The sequence below is a fragment of the Rissa tridactyla genome, unplaced genomic scaffold (genome assembly GCF_028500815.1).
Source record: "Rissa tridactyla isolate bRisTri1 unplaced genomic scaffold, bRisTri1.patW.cur.20221130 scaffold_29, whole genome shotgun sequence".
NCBI classification, from domain to species: domain Eukaryota; kingdom Metazoa; phylum Chordata; class Aves; order Charadriiformes; family Laridae; genus Rissa; species Rissa tridactyla.
The window spans coordinates 4205137-4222413 of NW_026529507.1; positions in this window are offsets into that span (position 1 = coordinate 4205137).

Sequence of the window (17277 nt, forward strand, 5' to 3'; positions counted from 1 at the left end):
TTGACCTTAGCAAGGCTTTTGACACTGTCTCCCATAACATCCTCATTAGGAAGCTGAGGAAGTATGGGCTAGATGAGGTGACGGTGAGGTGGATCGAGAGCTGGCTGAGTGACAGAACCCAGAGGGTTGTGATCAGCGGCACAGAGTCCAGTTGGAGGCCTGTAACCAGTGGTGTCCCTCAGGGGTCAATACTTGGTCCAATTTTGTTCAATATATTCATCAATGACCTAGATGAGGGGACAGAGTGTATCCTCAGCAAGTTTGCTGATGATACCAAGCTGGGAGGGGTGGCCGACACTCCAGAGGGCCATGCTGCCATCCAGCGTGACCTGGACAGGCTGGAGAGCTGGGCAGAGAAGAACCTAATGAGGTTCAACAAAAGCAAGTGTAGGGTCCTGCACCTGGGAAGGAAGAATGCCAAACACCAGTATAGGTTAGGGGCAGACATGCTGGGAAGCAGCTCTGAGGAGAAGGACCTGGGGGTCCTAGTAGACAGCAAATTATCCATGAGCCAGCAGTGTGCCCTTGTCGCCAAGAAGGCCAATGGCATCCTGGGCTGCATAGGGAAGAGTGTGGCCAGTAGGTCGAGGGAGGTCATTCTCCCCCTCTACTCTGCACTGGTGAGGCCACAACTGGAGTACTGTGTCCAGTTTTGGGCTCCCCAGTTCAAGAGGGACAGGGAACTACTGGAGCAAGTCCAGCGTAGGGCAACCAAGATGATTATGGGACTGGAGCACCTCCCTTATGAGGAAAGGCTGAAAGAGCTGGGACTCTTTAGCCTGGAGAAGAGAAGGTTGAGGGGGGACCTGATTAATGTTTACAAGTATCTAAAGGGTGGGTTTAAGGAGGATGGAGCCAGGCTCTTTCCAATGGTTCCCAGCGACAGGACAAGGGGCAATGGGCACAAGCTAGAACATAGGAAGTTCCGTTCAAATACACGGAAAAACTTCTTTACGGTGAGGGTGACAGAGCACTGGAACAGGCTGCCCAGGGAGGTTGTGGAGTCCCCTACTCTGGAGATTTTCAAGACCCGCCTGGATGCAGCCCTGAGGGATGTGCTTTAGGTAATCCTGCTCTAGCAGGGGAGTTGGACTAGATGATCTCTAGAGGTCCCTTCCAACTCTGAAGATTCCGTGATTCCGTGAGTTAGGAATGAAGTTGAGCCTGGGAAGAAGGGAGGGAGAGAGGGGGGAAGGTGTTTTGAATTGTGTTTTATTTCTCACTGTCCTATTCTGTTACAATCAATTGGAAATACATTTAATGAATTTTCCCAAGTTGGGTCTGTTTTGCCCATGGCAGTAATTGGTAAATTAATTGGTAAACAAATGATCCTCCGAGTTTATTGCTATTGACAAACGTGGCAAGAGTGCCCTCATGCACAAATGCAGTTACTACATCGTGAAGGCAGTCAGGTTGGCGAGGCATGATTGACCCTTGGTAAGTCCATGCTGATGGGTTTTGGACACGTTCTGCTGTTGGTGCCCACAAATGTCACCCAAGAGGACTCCAACTGATGGCCCGCTCCTCACCGATGTGAGCCTGTGCAGCCTCTGGTTCCCTGGGGTGCAGTGTTGGATTCTTCCAAAGATGGGTGCACCACTTGCTTGTCCTCTCTCACAAGAGACCTCTGCCAATCCCATAACCTCTCAGAAAGGATATTCCAAAGAAATATTGATCTTCCCTGTGACGCCATTACAACTATTCTCCCTGTTACACAGTGCAGTTAGTTTCTCTAATTTTTTGTCTACTTGTCCTGATACAGTGACCATTTCTAAAGTCACCTTTTCAGATCCAGACTGTCTAGGCAAAGGCCCTTTCCGTAATTCTTCAGTTTTCTTCTCCATTTACTCTTTGTTCATCCAGGTACCTCTCGCCCACGCTGCTGCTTTCACCTTCAGGGACTGAACAGCCTGACTGTCTCTCAACAGTCTAATTGCCTCCTTAGCCAGCTCTTTAATTATGTTTATATCTATCATTTTTTATCTAACTACCTAAGTTTATCCCTTGTAGAAATCAACCTCATTAGTGGTAGCTTGTACTTAGCATATGATTACAGAATATCATTTATTGTTTATGAAAACTGATTGTGCTTTACTTTTCTTTTCTGAAGAATGGGGAAAATTCTCCTGTGCCTGGGTGCAGCCAGGTCTCTAAGGGGCTCAGGTGGGAGATGGAGCAATGGAGCTGTAACCTGCAGCTGCAGAGACCAGTGGAGAAGTCTGATGCAAGGAGCAGTGATGCAAGTCCCAGGTGGGCAATGTCAGAAATGGTGAGGTTGGGGAGGTGAGGAGCAAGGCTGTCCATCCAGCGATGGACATCAAGGGACTGCTTTACCTAGGTGTCCAGACTTCCTGAGGAAACACTCTGCACCAATATCAATCAGAGAATGCTTCTATCACCTCTTCTGTAAAGTGAAATGTAATAAAATATATCCTTTAACAGAAAAGATCATTTTTATCAGATGCATTTTGAAATCTTCCTACTTCATTACACTATGAAACCTCTCCAATTAGCTGTACAAGTCTTGAAGAAAATTACAAAAAGAGAAGCTTGTTAAGGCTTTCTGTCTTTTAATGAGCCCCATGGGGTATTTGCTGCTGAGTCCACAGACCTCAGATACTGAGAGAAGGTTGAACAGAGTGCTCAAGAAATCAGAAGTCAAACTCCAAGTACCTGGAAGCATTAATGAGCCCCACTGAGGGCCATTCCTGACAAAGCCTCCCCAGGGACTCGTTAGAGCAGATAATTGGAGGCTGTGATTGCAGGTGGGCAAAGGCAGAGTGCAGGTGGCTGTAATGCTGAAGAAACCCTTGGTTGGTTTGATGCAGCAGAAAGGCCAAGCCCTCAGCCCCAGGCCCTGGCAAGGCAGACCCTGTCCCTCACTTGTGGCCCAGGGCTCTTCCTGGGGCAGAGGGATGTGAGGGGGAGCAATGCCAAGTGCAGGAAAATTCTGTGACACCTCCTGGCCTCCCAGAGAAGGGGCGAGGAGGAAGCAGAGTCCTGAGGCTCAAAACAATCACAGACTCATGGAATCATCTATGTTGGAAAGGATCTTTAACATCATTGTGTCCAACTGTAAACCCAACCCTGCCAGGTCCACCACTAAACCACATCCCTGTGTGCCGCATCTTGTGGCGCTGCGCTCTCCCGCTTCTGCCCCTCCCCAGCTCCTGCTCAAGCCATAACCATCAGTGGGAGGTGTGATGAGTGTCACCTGGACTTTGGGGGATGGCTGGCAAGACAGCCAACACACTGTCTGGAGTGGGGGCCTAGATATTTTGTTCCCATGCGAATATGACTGTAGGTCAATTCTCTTACTCTATAAATAGTGGACAGCCCAAGAGTGCTTGGAGCTCTCCTGCACGGCAGTGGGCTGCACGCCAGGATCTCCCCTTGAGCAGGGATGCTCGCTTAAGGTTCTCCTCCTAGACGTCGAGAGATTCCTTGCCACAACAGGTTCTCGGTAGGTGATTAATAGAACGTTAAACTGTGAAATCTTAGCTAAGTGATAGAAAGGATTGATTGCACATATATAATCCTTTAGACATAAACCGTTAACCAAGGCTGGGACTAGCATTGGATCCAGCCTCAGGCAGACTCCTCTCCAAGAAGGAGTTTAGAAAGCAAGTTGAGCCTCATGACTCAACGGGAGGGTCTCCCTGACAGCTTGTCCGACCCTGTCCTCTATGCAATAAAGAATCAAGTGTACCTTGTCATCACATCCCATAAAACACTGTCGCGTTCACTACTAATTTTGTTAAATCACTGTTTGTATATTAATAAATATTTCACTCTTCACGCCCAGGCATCTTAGCTTTGTTGGACGCCCTACCAGTGAGCCCAGAAACCTCAACCCATGGAAGAGAAATCCCAAGACATTTCACTGCTCAGAAAGTAAAAGCTGGAAGAAGCCTTGGGACCATTAGTGTGGATGTCCCACCACCTATGTTAGAGTCCAGAAAGTTTCCAAGATGAAGAGACCACACAGGCTCCAAACACAGCCACAAGCCTCATTTTGGCCTACAAAGGTATTCAGAAGGAAATGACTTCACAAACACAGACCCCAGTCATGAGCCTGCTGCTGGATAATCATGTGCCCAAGCAGCAGTGATCCCACAAGCGACCTCTAGCTGCTGGTGTGTTCCATACATGCTGGCGTGTCCCATACTGTGTGTTGCATTCATACGCATGCTGCTGCCATGTCCCATACTTGGGGCCTCACAAGAACCAAGCCTGGTCTTCAACCTGCTGGCCTAAGGGGTGCTCTGGAACACAGGGCTTCAAACACCCACGAGCTTGCTCATGGTCTCTCAGGTCCTCAGGCAGCAGCAGCCTCACAACTGGCATTCAGGCCATTTGCCTGCTGCGGGGCTATCAAGGATTCAGGCAGAAGTGACCTCCAAATCAATATCTGCCTGCTTCTGGCCTATCAGAGATTGTGGCAGCACTGACCTCATAACCAACATCCACACCACGTGCCTGCTGCTGGCCTGTCAGGTACTCATGGAGAAATGACCTCGTAGGCACCGAACCCAGCCTTGAGCCGGGGGTTGGCCTGCCGCCAGGTTCCTGCCGTTATAGCAGCGGTGACCTCACAATCAACACGCCAGGCCTTGGCCTGCTGCTGGCCTGTTGGGTTCTCAGGCAGAAGGGACCTCACAAGCATCTACCCTAGATGTTGCTGGACTGCCATGTCCTCACAGAATCATGTAGATTGAAAGGGATCTTTGGAGATCGTCTAGTTCATTCCTGCTGCCCTAGAGGGAGTCAGCCAGAGCAGGTCACTTAAGAAGATGTCCAGGTTGGTTTTTAGTATCTCCACGACAGGACACTCCACAGCCTCTCAGGGCAGCCCGTGCCAGGGTTCTTGATGCCAAAACCTGTTTTCTTGAGTTCAGTTGGAATTTCTTAGTTTTGAGGATTGGGGCTTAGCGCATAAGCCCTGTCTGGGGACGATGAGGGACATGGGCTTCTTCAACCTGGTGAACCTCCTCCAGCGAGGGTCACCAACCAAAAGGAATAACCTCACTCCAAGTATGGGAGAGAGATGGATGGGATATGACAGATATAAACACATGGAAGGATTAGGCTGAAGAGATTATCAGCCTGCCGAAAGACCAGGGCATTCTTCCAACTGCCTGAAGCTCAAAGCAGCACCTGGGGAGTTTAGAGGGATGTGACTGAGCGAGGAGTAAGGGGATGGGAAACTGGAGAGCAATGGGAAGGCGGGCCCTGATGCCCCATTAACGGTCCAATGGCCCCACCGTGCTGGAACCGCATGGGACAGGTGTGCTCAAGGGTGGGGAGACATCTCCCTGGCAAAGTACCCCGGCAGCCCTCAGGGCTCTGTCCCCCTCAGCCCTCCTGTTTTGGTGGCCTCCCCCAGTGCCTGGGCCACAGATGGTCTGTGTCCCCTCAGTGCCAGCCCCTCTCCCCAGGCCAGCACAAGAGTCCTGCTCCAGGCACAGAGCAGCCTGCCCAGAGTGGGGGCCTGCAGAAAGAGGTTTGTCCTTCCCATGGATTCCTCCCTGCAGGCACAGAAATGCTCCCTTGCTCTTCTCCCTGGTCACCCTTTCTCCCCAGAAAGCCTTTCCCCAGGTGAGTGTGTCCAGGCTGGCCTGGCTGGACATTCCTGGTTCCCACCCCATGCTTCCTGCAGGGACCTGAGCTGGCGGTGCTGCTCTGCAGAGGGAGGGGGCTGTGGTGCCCTGGGGCCATGGGGTGACCCTGCACTCGCCATGCTGGTCAAGGTGGGGAGCAGCCCCAGCCAGAAAGGGATCACTGCTGCTGAGTCCCCTTCCATCTTCCCTGATTGCTCAGTAGACAAGGACAGGGCTTGGCAGGACAATGGGGTGTCTTTAGTGTCACAAAGGGCAGGGAAGGGCTGCCCTAGATCGGTCCCACAGGGTCTCCAGGACAGTGGGCTGAACCATTGTCTAGTCTTTTGTCCCTTTGGCCTGCTGGCTCCTGGCATTGCAGGGGCCTTGTTAGCCCATGGGCTCTTTAGGTTCACCTTTCCTTCAAGGACACTCCACCTTGGATGGTCACTCATTTGATGAGGTGCCACTCACTGCTCACCCAGACTCGCATACTTTTCCGGGAGATCCCCTGAGCTCTCCTGGCAACTCCAAGTTCCTCTCCAGGATAGCAGTGGCCATCACCCATACCACAAGCGGGACAGTACCAGGAAGAATAATCGAAGGCCATGTGCACTCTGCTTGGACATGTGCCACCAAGAAGGGAGCTCTCTTCGTCCAGCCCTTGGTCCCTAACAGATCCCCCTGCAACTCTGACCCTGTCCCCCTGAGTCTGTGGAGAACCCCAGAACACCATGAGGACTTTTCATGGAACAGTTCCTTGGGTGTGCTCCTGATACCAGCTTTGGGAGAGGCATCCAGCCTTCTGGCCCTGCCTTTCACACCTTTCATCAGTAGATGACAACTCATTGTATGAGGGTGCCACCGGGGCATGAGCCACCTCCTCATGAGATGCTCCAAAATCTATGCCCTCTGGAAAGTCCGTAATCTCTTCAAGGATTCCTGGAGGTTTGGTTTCCCTGGTCGAGCTCACTGTGTGATCAGCACTACCCGCTTAGTCCATGTAGCGTCAGTCGCGTGATGTGTGGAGGGGATATCCAGTGTAGCACAGGCAACTGCTGTGCCAGGAGGAGCCGTGCTTGCCCATCAACAACTTCTGAAGTGGCTCAAACCCCCTCATACGCTGTCAGGATCTCTTTTTCGGTTGGGGTGTTGAGGGCTTCCGATCCTCAATACCCTCATCTCCAAAGCCTAGAGGTTGACCTCAGGTTTCTCCCGATGATTTCTGCCAGAGGCTCCAGGTGAGACCACGTGCCACAGCTGCACTGTAGAGACCATTACGCACGGCTGGTCCTGTCTGGACAGACCCAAGAGCTACCACACGAGCTATCTCCTGTTTGATCTGCTCAAAGGGTTGCTGTTGCTCAAGGCCGCACTCAGAATAGATCTTCTTTCAGGTTACTCCATAGAGAGGGCTCACAAGCTGATTACAACCTGGAATATGCATTCTCCAGCATCCCACAAGGCCTAAGAAAGCTTGTGCTTCCTTCTTCTTAGCTGGTGGAGACATAGTTGCAATCTTGTTGACCGCATCCATAGGGACATGATGGCATCCATCCTGCCATTTTATTCCCAAGAACTGAATCTTCTCTGCAAGTCCCTTGACCTTGCTTCTTTTATGGCAAAACCAGCTTTCAGAAGAATCTGAATTGCTCTTTTCCCCTTTTCAAACACTTCTGCTTTGTTGCCCCACATGATGAGATCATGGATGTATTGTACATGTTCAGGGGTATCACGCTGTTCCAGTGCAGTTTGGATTAGTCCATGGCAAACCGTAGGATAGTCGATTACAGAATCACAGAATGGTAGGGGTTGGAAGGGACCTCTGGAGATCACATAGTTCAACCCCCCTGCCAGAGCAGGTTCATCTAGAGCACGTTGCACAGGAATGCGTCCAGGCAGGTTTTGAAAGTCTCCAGAGAAGGAGAGTCCACCACGTCTCTGGGCAGCCTGTTCCAGTGCTCTGCCACCCTCAAAGTCAAGAAGTTCCTCCTCATGTTTGGATGGAACTTCTTATGTTCAAGTACCTCTTGTCCTGTCACTGGGGGCATTCCAGGTGCATTGGACACCACGTGAAAGCAAACTGTGGCCTGCACCCTGCTGCCAAAGGGATTGAAAAAGAAGAATGCATTGGCAATGTCAGATGTAGCACACCACTTGGCTGCCTTTGGCACCAGTTCATATTGGAACTTCCACCAGAAGGTTCAAGCAAGTCGGGGGGCTAAGGCATCTTCTGTGCGAGGGGAACATTATCAGGGCTTTGGAAGAAGGTGGGTGAACTGTTGGAATCTCACAGGCTCTGGCAAATCCCCAAGGGACAGGGGACACGGCATGGCTGTCCCCATTGATGAAATGCATCAAAGGTTTTCAGAGCCACCTCCACATTTGATTTTCCACCTATAACCAGTGCTTCTGACTTTCTGCTTCACCGGTCCCCAGGGACAGGAATCTTGTCCGGTCATTCCCTCCATGGTGTCTCCAGTGATGGGCATCAGTGGGGCCTGGTAACACCCTCACCATCTTGGGGTTTTGCTGCTGAGTTTTACTTCTCTAGAGCCTTGCCCAGTGTTTGAGGGTCTACAGGATCTTAGCCGGAGAGGACTCATTTCCATACAAAATGCCATAACCAGCCAAGTCTCTGTGCATAGACTTCCTGGATTCCTCAGTTCTTCTGTGCTTAATTAGAGAGTTCTCAGATGAATACATTTCAATACTAAACAACCATAAGAAAGGATTGCTTCCTTCTTATTTTGTTCTTTATTTTTTCTTCTTACACAATAAATGATGCCAGCAGTCTCCAGTTCATATTGGTCCTGAATTTCTGCTAATGGAGCCTCAAGACCCTTTAAGGCAAGACCCTTTATTGCAAACACTCCATGGACAGGCTTTGTCTCAATCTCACCATGTCTCTCACCTGGCAACCAGGACTGACAGCAGCCTGTTCAAACCTGAGCTTTCTCCACTCCAGTCCGTAGCTGCGTGTTTCCACTCCTTGGCACCGGTTCCCACCTGCTTTACCTTGAAAACAAGCTGACACAGAATGGTGTTTCCTAATGGCCAACAAAGGAAATCAAAGGCAGGCAGAGTTCAGTACAGAGAAGACATGCCTCAGCTGTATGTCACGTCCCCATTCCCTGCCCTGAAGTTCACTTTCCATTCTGGATGGCCTCAGACCAATAGAAAACACATTTTCCTGTCAGGCACAGATCCCAGACTGTGTTCCGAGGACATGTTTATTTTAATACATTTCACATCTATATCTCCTATCTAAAAGAGGCTGGGCGCAATGAAGGTTGGATACGTTGGATAGATCCTGCCTTTATCTCTTTGCAGTCAAGCAATGGTCCCACCTGCTAGCACTTCCCTCCTATCGTCCCTTTTTTTGAGATGGCCAAATCTTTATGGGGCGTACAATGGCATAACACCATGGCCCTCCAAGTGCCAAACCGTAACCGGTGTACATGTTCCCTGAGTTCATCCAGGCACCGTCTCCTTCAGGCACCCAGAAATGCAGTGCGAGAGAACATGCTTTGGGACATGTTCCTCATCTAAAGGGAAGCTAAGCAGCCTTTAGCTCCCCACCTCCTTCTCTGGACCCTTTTGAAAGATGCATGCAGCATTTACTTTTTGCCAGATGTCAGGGAGTCCCGCCAGCCTCCAGGACCTTTCCAAGATGATGGAGAGTGGCCTCACTGTGACATTCCCTTACTTTCCAGCACCTCTGGATGTGCCCCGTCCATTCCCATGTACTGGTAGTGGTTGAGTTTGCTCCAGTAGATCCTGATTTCATTCCTATCCGCCATTGGCTGTTCTTGTCCAGAGTCTTGCCTCGAGGCACAAAGCCCTGAGAGACCTTGCTGGGGAAGTCTGAGGCAAAAAAGGCATAGAGTATCTCGGAACTCTCTCTCCCTACTCTAACTCAATACAGCAGTGTCCAACTAATATCTTTGTTTTCTTCTGTAAGAATTCCTGAAGTTGGAAATCTCGTTATGATTCCCCTGAATTTACTTTCAGGTTTCAAACTGAGTTTTGATACAGGCCAATGTTCTCCTTGGAGGATGCTGTCCTTGAAGACCAGCTGTACAGAGCTTTGCGCCACCTTCAGTGCTCCTGACCATTGGATCCCCACGAAAACTCCTCAGCGTAGGCCAAAGGCAAAAGGACCTCTGAGGTCCAGCGTCTGCAGTCTTCTGTTCTGCTTCCTCACTGCCCTGGAGTGCTGGGACCCCACTACTTCAGGGTCACGACAGCCAATCTTCACGTCTCTGACCAGCTCTTCCTGCATTGCAGGTATCACATCAAGGTTGGCATTATTTTTGTTGGCCCATCTGGCAGCTGTGCTAAGACGTTGTCCTAAGACACTCCAGAAACCACCTGGACTGTACGTGCTGCTGTGCTCCTCTTTCAGAAGCTGCCAGTATCATGGCAGTCCCCAGCGAGACCCAGGCTTGTACAGTCAGACGCTTCCCTGGGATCCTTCAGAAAGACTATACCCTCTTCCTCATCCTGACTGTGGGTTCCTTATCTCCCACCATGACAGGACACTTCTACTGGCCTCTCCTCTCACCCTCCCCCACAAAGGCTCACCAAACTCTTCACCTGCCCCAAGGAGTTGCGCCATACATCCAGTTAACGGCTTCACTTTCAGGAAACCCCACTCCTGATCCTTCCAGCCTGTCTCTCCTGAAAAGCCTGTAGCCATCCATTGCAGCACCCCAAGCTGTGTGCCTTGTCCCACCACGCCTTGGCAGTTCCTCTGTCAAAGTCAAAAAGCACAGGCTCTCTCTCAACTTGTCTCTTCCCCTGGCTGAGAGTTTTGGTGCACATCTGGGCTGTGGCACATCAGGTGTAGCTCCAGGCCAAGCTCGGACGTCTCTTAAAGGAAACCTGGTACCAAGCATTGAAGACCTTCTGTGTGCAAAGGCTTTGCTTCACGGCAGAGACACGGTCAAGTGGACGGCACCTGGAAGCTTAAAGCTGAAATTGGATGTTGATGGTGAGCAAAGCCTGCTGTCTGCAAGAACAGAGAGAAACAGGGCTGGGAAGGGCGGCCCTGGCAAGAAAGAGGGTTTTTGTCAGTGGTGTCTCTGCAGCCCTCAAGGGCCTTTGACAAAGGTGAAGGTGATCTCCATGAATGACAAGGTGCTGCTGACAGGTCCCCCATGAGATTTTTTGGCCTGTTCCTTGACTGTATTATGAAGAGGGCGAGTAAATGTTGGGCAAGAGAAAACACAGCACTTTGAGAGTGCAACACATGAGTGGAGACCCTGGTGTGACGTGTCTTGTGTTCTAAACTGCCTCACATGTACTGCATGGAGAAGGGAGAGACCTTGTCCCACTGCAGTGGCAATCAGTCACTTGTGTTATGAAAATTTGCAAGTGGCCCGTGCTGACCGAGCAGAGAGGCTAGGACACAAAGTACAGAGGTGCACGTGTAAATATTTAGTCATGTGCATGAGGTGTCCGAGCTCAATTGGGGTACCTCAAATGCGGTTAAACACAGGGTTCTTATGCCATTCAAGCATTCAGGTACCTTATTATTTGACTAATGACTAACTAACACACACACGGAGTACCAATTCCTAATCACAGTAAAACTGCACAAAGTAGCTATATCTCTGCAGCTCCATCAGCCATCAGCCTTCTCGCGGCTTGTCTATTGATCCAGACGTCCCCGGAGTTGGTCTATTGCTAATTACTTGTCTGTGATGCTGGACACTGGGAGAGTTTCAAAGGTGTGTAAGAGGGACGAGGATACTGGCATTATCTCGGTTCTCCAGGGGTATCTTTTATCCTTCATGGACAGCTGAATGATTCTGAGAAGTCCTTATTTTGAGGGCAGGGCTGTTCTTCTGCTCCTTGTGATGAGCTGACCTCCTTTAACTCACTTACCCAAGCATGATAAATCAGTACACAATGGGAGCTAGCTAGCTATATATCTTAAGAAAGTTAACTCATTTTCATACGATAAAGACTGATGGGCATAAGAGTTAGGGAGGTAAATTTTGATACCCTTGGATCAGAGGATGTCTGTGGCCAGGTGGGTCCTGCAGAGAGCTTTTTGGTGGTCAAGGATCACCTCTTCGTCATCCAGAATGGTCCATGCCAACATGCAGGAAGTCATGCCAAGGTGGCAGGAGGCTGGCATGCATGAGAAAAGAGCTCTGACTAACATCAAGCCTGAAGAGGAAGCACAGAGAAGGTGGAAGCTGGCTGCCTTCCAGCCTCCAGGGTTCCGTGGTTCTGTGCTGGAGAGGGCCATTTGTTTGTGTGTGTGTGTGCTTGTCTGTGCATGGGGGAACTGGAGGGATGAGGGAATCCCGAGGCCAGCTTCTAGAGAGATGGAGGGTCTGAGACCAGCTCCTGGAGGGATCCGTGCTGTCTTTGTATCTATAGAGGTACACATCAAACACTAACGCTAACTAGCATGCAAACAGCCCCATCCTCATTGCCCTTTCTCCACAGACTGTGGATTGTCTTGGTCTGGAGTCTTCCCAAGGTCCCTTCCAGGATGAGAGACTGTGCATTTCTTTCCACCACGGGTCTTCCCTTCATGATGAGGGGGAGAGCGCTCACGTTGCCCATGACCACAGAAGTAAGCAGACATAACGTTGGTCCACTCCGCTGTGGGTTTTTTGTCCCACTCAAGGCATTGACTCAATGCTGCTCATCGGGTATCTCCAAACTGCTTTCATCATATCCTGAGTTGAACTTTTGGTTTTCCTTTTTCCTCTTTCCCCTTCCCAAGTTCTTTTCTTTAACCATTGTCATAGATTCCTCTACAAACAGCCCAGCTTCTCTTTCCCCACAGGCCCTACATTTGCTTGCTTTGTGCCCTCTCTACGGGGCACAAAGATGTTTCTAACATAGCTGTTGTGACAATTCCTCTGCTGGACAGTACAAAATTAGGAATGTCTTTAATTCCCTGTAGTGCCCTGCAACTCCTCGTGCTGTTATCTTGTGCTGATGCATCACCACAACCATGGTGAGCTGCCTGCACGCAAACATGAAGAACGAACAAAATGGATCTTCAGTCCAGGGGGACCTTGGGAAATTCTGGGACTCAGCCAGAAGAAACTGCTGAAGTTTTACAAAGAGAAGTGGCCAGTCCTGCATCAGGGGGAAGAAAAACACCGTATTACAGTGCCAGGTGGGATGTGACAGGATGAGCAGTGACCTTGAGGAGAAGGGCCCACGCATTAAGAGGGACACCACGTGAGCCAGTGGCGCATGCTGACCATAAACGAGGCCAGCTGCACACAGGGATGGATTAGGAGGAGAGGGCTACCCAGACAGCTTGACTTTTCATGCCCTTTCAGTGAGCCGTGGTGTGGCCACACCTGGACGTGTCTGTCCCTCTGTGGGAATTCCTGCTGTAGACAGGTGGGGAGGAACGGGAGAGTGCCCAGAGGAGGTCTGCACATGGCCTCTGCTTGAGGCCCCAGACCCCATCCTTCTGACCTCTGCCATCCCAGCACAACCCCAGGAACATGCTGTCCCTGGAGAAACACCAGCCTCTCCAGACAGCTCCAGATTCCCCTCCCACAGGATGGGTGGCCTTTATGTCATCTGTGTGAAGGGCTGGGGTACGTCCCTCAGTTAAACCCACGATCTTACCTCTCACCAGACACCGACTGGTGACTCCTAAATCCAGTCCAATATCTCTAAAATGTTACAAACGGACAGTCAGCTTTTTATTCCTGGACACATGGAGGAAGAAGAACTTCAGGGGTGAATTTCCTCAGGCATGTTTGGAGAAAGATCCCAGCATTAAAGCACTGCACCACGGAGATCTTGCTTTGTTAACAGAGACTCTGTGAAAGAGGCCAGCTCTGAGCCACTGTGAAATACATTTTTAGAAGGGAACCAGGTGAAACTAAGACGTAAATGTCTCAGGTGTAGTGACACAAGTGAAACCTTTGTGTAGGAGCATAAAAACCATAAATGACAATATCAACAGCAATGATGAGAAATGTAATCATTAAAAACACAAAGCCAATAACAAAACACACAAAAAAGCAGATGGAATCAAATAGTGCGGGAGTCATTTGTGGAGAGAGGTGGAACATTTCTCCCTCTTGAAAAAAATCCATGAAATCAGATACCTAATGGCCTCCTTGAGTTCCTGGTTCCTCATGCTGTAGATGAGGGGGTTCAGTGCTGGAGGCAACACTGAGTACAGCACAGCCACCACCAGGTCGAGAACTGGGGAGGAGATGGAGGGGGGCTTCAGGTAGGCAAACATGGCAGTGCTGAGAAACAGGGAGACCACAGACAGGTGAGGGAGGCACGTGGAAAAGGCTTTGTGCCGTCCCTGCTCAGAGGGGATCCTCAGAACGGCCCTGAAGATCTGCACGTAGGACAGCACGATGAACACAAAACAACCAAAGCCTAAACAGGCACTGACCACAAGAAGCCCAGCTTCCCTGAGGTAGGAGTGTGAGCAGGAGAGCTTGAGGATCTGGGGAATTTCACAGAAGAACTGGTCCATGGCATTGCCCTGGCAGAGGGGTAGGGAAAATGTATTGGCCGTGTGCAGGAGAGCATTGAGAAACCCACTGCCCCAGGCAGCTGCTGCCATGTGGACACAAGCTCTGCTGCCCAGGAGGGTCCCGTAGTACAGGGGTTTGCAGATGGCAACGTAGCGGTCATAGGCCATAATGGTGAGAAGACAATACTCTGCTGTGAGAAAGAAGATGAAGAACAAGAGCTGTGCAGCACATCCGGCATAGGAGATGTCCCTGGTGTCCCAGAGGGAATTGGCCATGGATTTGGGGAGAGTGGTGGAGATGGAGCCCAGGTCAAGGAGGGAGAGGTTGAGGAGGAGGAAGTACATGGGGGTGTGGAGGCGGTGGTCACAGGCAATGGTGGTGATGATGAGGGCGTTGGCCAGGAGGGCAGCCAGGTAGATGCCCAGGAAGGTCCAGAAGTGCAAGAGCTGCAGCTCCCGCGTGTCTGCAAATGCCAGGAGGAGGAACTGGGTGATGGAGCTGCCATTCGACATTTTCTTCCCCTGGGCTTGGAGACCTGTGAATGGAAAGAAAAGCAGTGAGAAGTTAGGGAAGATTTCTCTCAAACTAAAGTATTCAATTGGTCTTAGAAACCCACCAAACTGGCTCTCGCCTTTCAGGAAGACCTTTTGCAGGTCCTTTTTGTACACTCTGGTTGGTGCTGGCTGATAGTCCACCAGAGAGCTGAGATCTCTGCAGGATTCAGTCCTGCCCTACAGCCATGGGTAAAAAGGAACACGGGGTGATCTCAGATTAAATCCACTCCTGGCATCAAAGGGCTTTTCAGCATTGTCACCCGACTGCAGGGCAGAGCTCAGGGCACCTTGTTGTTGGTGGTGTTCTGTTGTAGTTTCCCCACCACACCTGAGGAGTGTTTTTAAGGCAGAAATCCCTGGCATTTCTGCTGTGCTGCAAGTGAAACCTTGTGGGTCCTGCGAGCCAAGGGGACTGTCCCTCAGTGCAGAGCGAGGACAGCGAGTTTGTCCATCGGAATTGCTCTCAGCTGCCCTGTGCTGCTGCCCCTTTGAGCTGGAGGATGATCCCAAGCAGACATTCCCCTGAGAAGAACCTGGACACTGCTGAGAGCAGAGGAGTCCCATTTACAAGCGCAGTTCTCCCAGCCCCTCACCTGAGCTCACTGGACCCGAGGAGGATCTCAGCTCTCCCCTCCCAGCCAGGGACACAGGGGGCTCACTGCAGCTGCCTACATTCAGCCCTCCAGCTGGATTTACGTGGCCTTGGCACTGACATGTCTACTCCGTGGGGCTGCTAGACGACACAGGGATGCCACGGGAGAGCTGAGCCCTTCTGGAGGGCAGCGTGCAGCCAAGCAGGACACTCCTGGGAAAGAGCCAACTAGCCTAAAGATGGGGTGGCTTACTCTCGGCCCCACACACTGCAGTCCCCAGAGCCCAAAATATTAAAGGCATTTGGATGCTTTTCCTCCCTGGATACACCTGCATGACAGGACGTGCAGCGTCAGTGTCTGAGCTGCACCTGAATCCTCAGCCCCCACCACAGTGGAAGAAGGGAAGGAACAAGGACAGCAGGGGCGAGAGGGGAACAGGTGAAAATTCTTCTTCAAAAAGAGTCAGGACAGGGAGACACTTGAACATTTCTCCTCCAGGATGTGGGAGAGGAGACCAGGGAGTATTTCCAGGGAATGTATGTGTGGTGGTGGGGAGGTGCCATCCTAAATGGAAAAGGAAATTCCTTTCTCCCACTCCCCATGCATCCCACTAAAGGTGGAAAATTCAAAACATGGGCTCCATTTCTTTCAGGTAAATGCTGCCTTGAAGTCCTTCTCCAAAAGGATCCTCTGCAAATGTCCTGGGGGTGATCTGGAGCTGGGAGGAAACACGACCCATGGAGCACCCTCACGACTGCAGAAGGACCCTGCCATGACACGACTGGGGTCACTCCTTCCACCCACAGCTTCTCCCCGCAGCGCCAGGGGGAGCTCCCCGGGCAGGCTGAGAGCTGACCCTGGCAGGCAGCAGAGTCCCTGGCCCAGCACACAGTTCCCTGGGACACGGGGACCCTGCTCTGAAGGACAGCCCTGAGCACCCCTGCACGCACACCCACCTTCACAGCCCGGCAGCCGTCCCTGGGAGAAGGCAGCCGACATGCCCTGTGCCTTTGGTGATGTGGTAGGGGTGCCCTGCTCTCGAGCACATCCTTCTCAACACCGACGGAGCCTTGAGAGCCTTCCTGACAGATCACATTAGCCATGGGCTATGCCAGCTTTAGGAGACTGCTCCAGGGAGCCTCTCTGCATTATACTGCAGCAGAGACACAGCATGCCCTGTCCCTCTGACGGTGCAGCAGGGAAGCCCTGCTCCACACGTTGTCCTTCTCCTCGAAACTAGAGAAACTGTGAGAGTTGTACTTGCAGATCCCGTAGGCTGGGGGATGTTCCAGCTTCTGGAGATCCCTCCAGCAGCTGCAGATTCAATGCCCTGCAGCCAGAGACTGTGCAAAGGCTGTGAGGATTTCTCCCAGTGAGCTCTCAGCACTCTCCCACCCCAGGCTGCCTTTAAGATCCGCTGGCCTCACACATCTCCCCTCGTTACCTGCAGGCAGTGCCCTCAGCCCTGCTGCCCTTTGCAGAGGAGCTGCTCCTGGGCAGAGCTGTCTCTCTGCAGCGCTGCCCGCTTGCCACGAGCTCCCTCCATGCCAGGAGCCCAGCCCAGCCCAGACGCAGAGGACCAGCCCGAGACGCCACCTTCTCTGCCTCCTCGGGGCTCCCTGGAGGTGTCCCTGTGCCTCCAGGGGAACCTGCTGGGAAAGAGACTGAAGTAATACTGTGTGGTCTCTCTTGCACCTCTGGAGAGACGCTTCTTTCCAGCCGGGTAATTTCTGCTATCAGAGAGAGCTGCGCACGAGAAAGGTCTTGTTCCTTCTGGTATGAGACAGGAAACCTGGACAGTGCCAGATCTCCTTTGCCCCTGCTGAGCGAAGGCAGTCGGCTTCGTCAACTGAGGCATCTCCTCCTTGGTTTGTAGTCCTGGGTGTGAAGTGGACTCAGCTCTCACTTAGGGCTGCCACAATCCCACAGGAGGGGGGATTCCTCTTGCCTCTCTTCAGGTGGGCACAAAATAGGCACCTGCTGCATGGGAGCTGCTGGTCTCAGCTCCCAGCGTCATTCCTGGAGATGGAGGCCAGCAGTG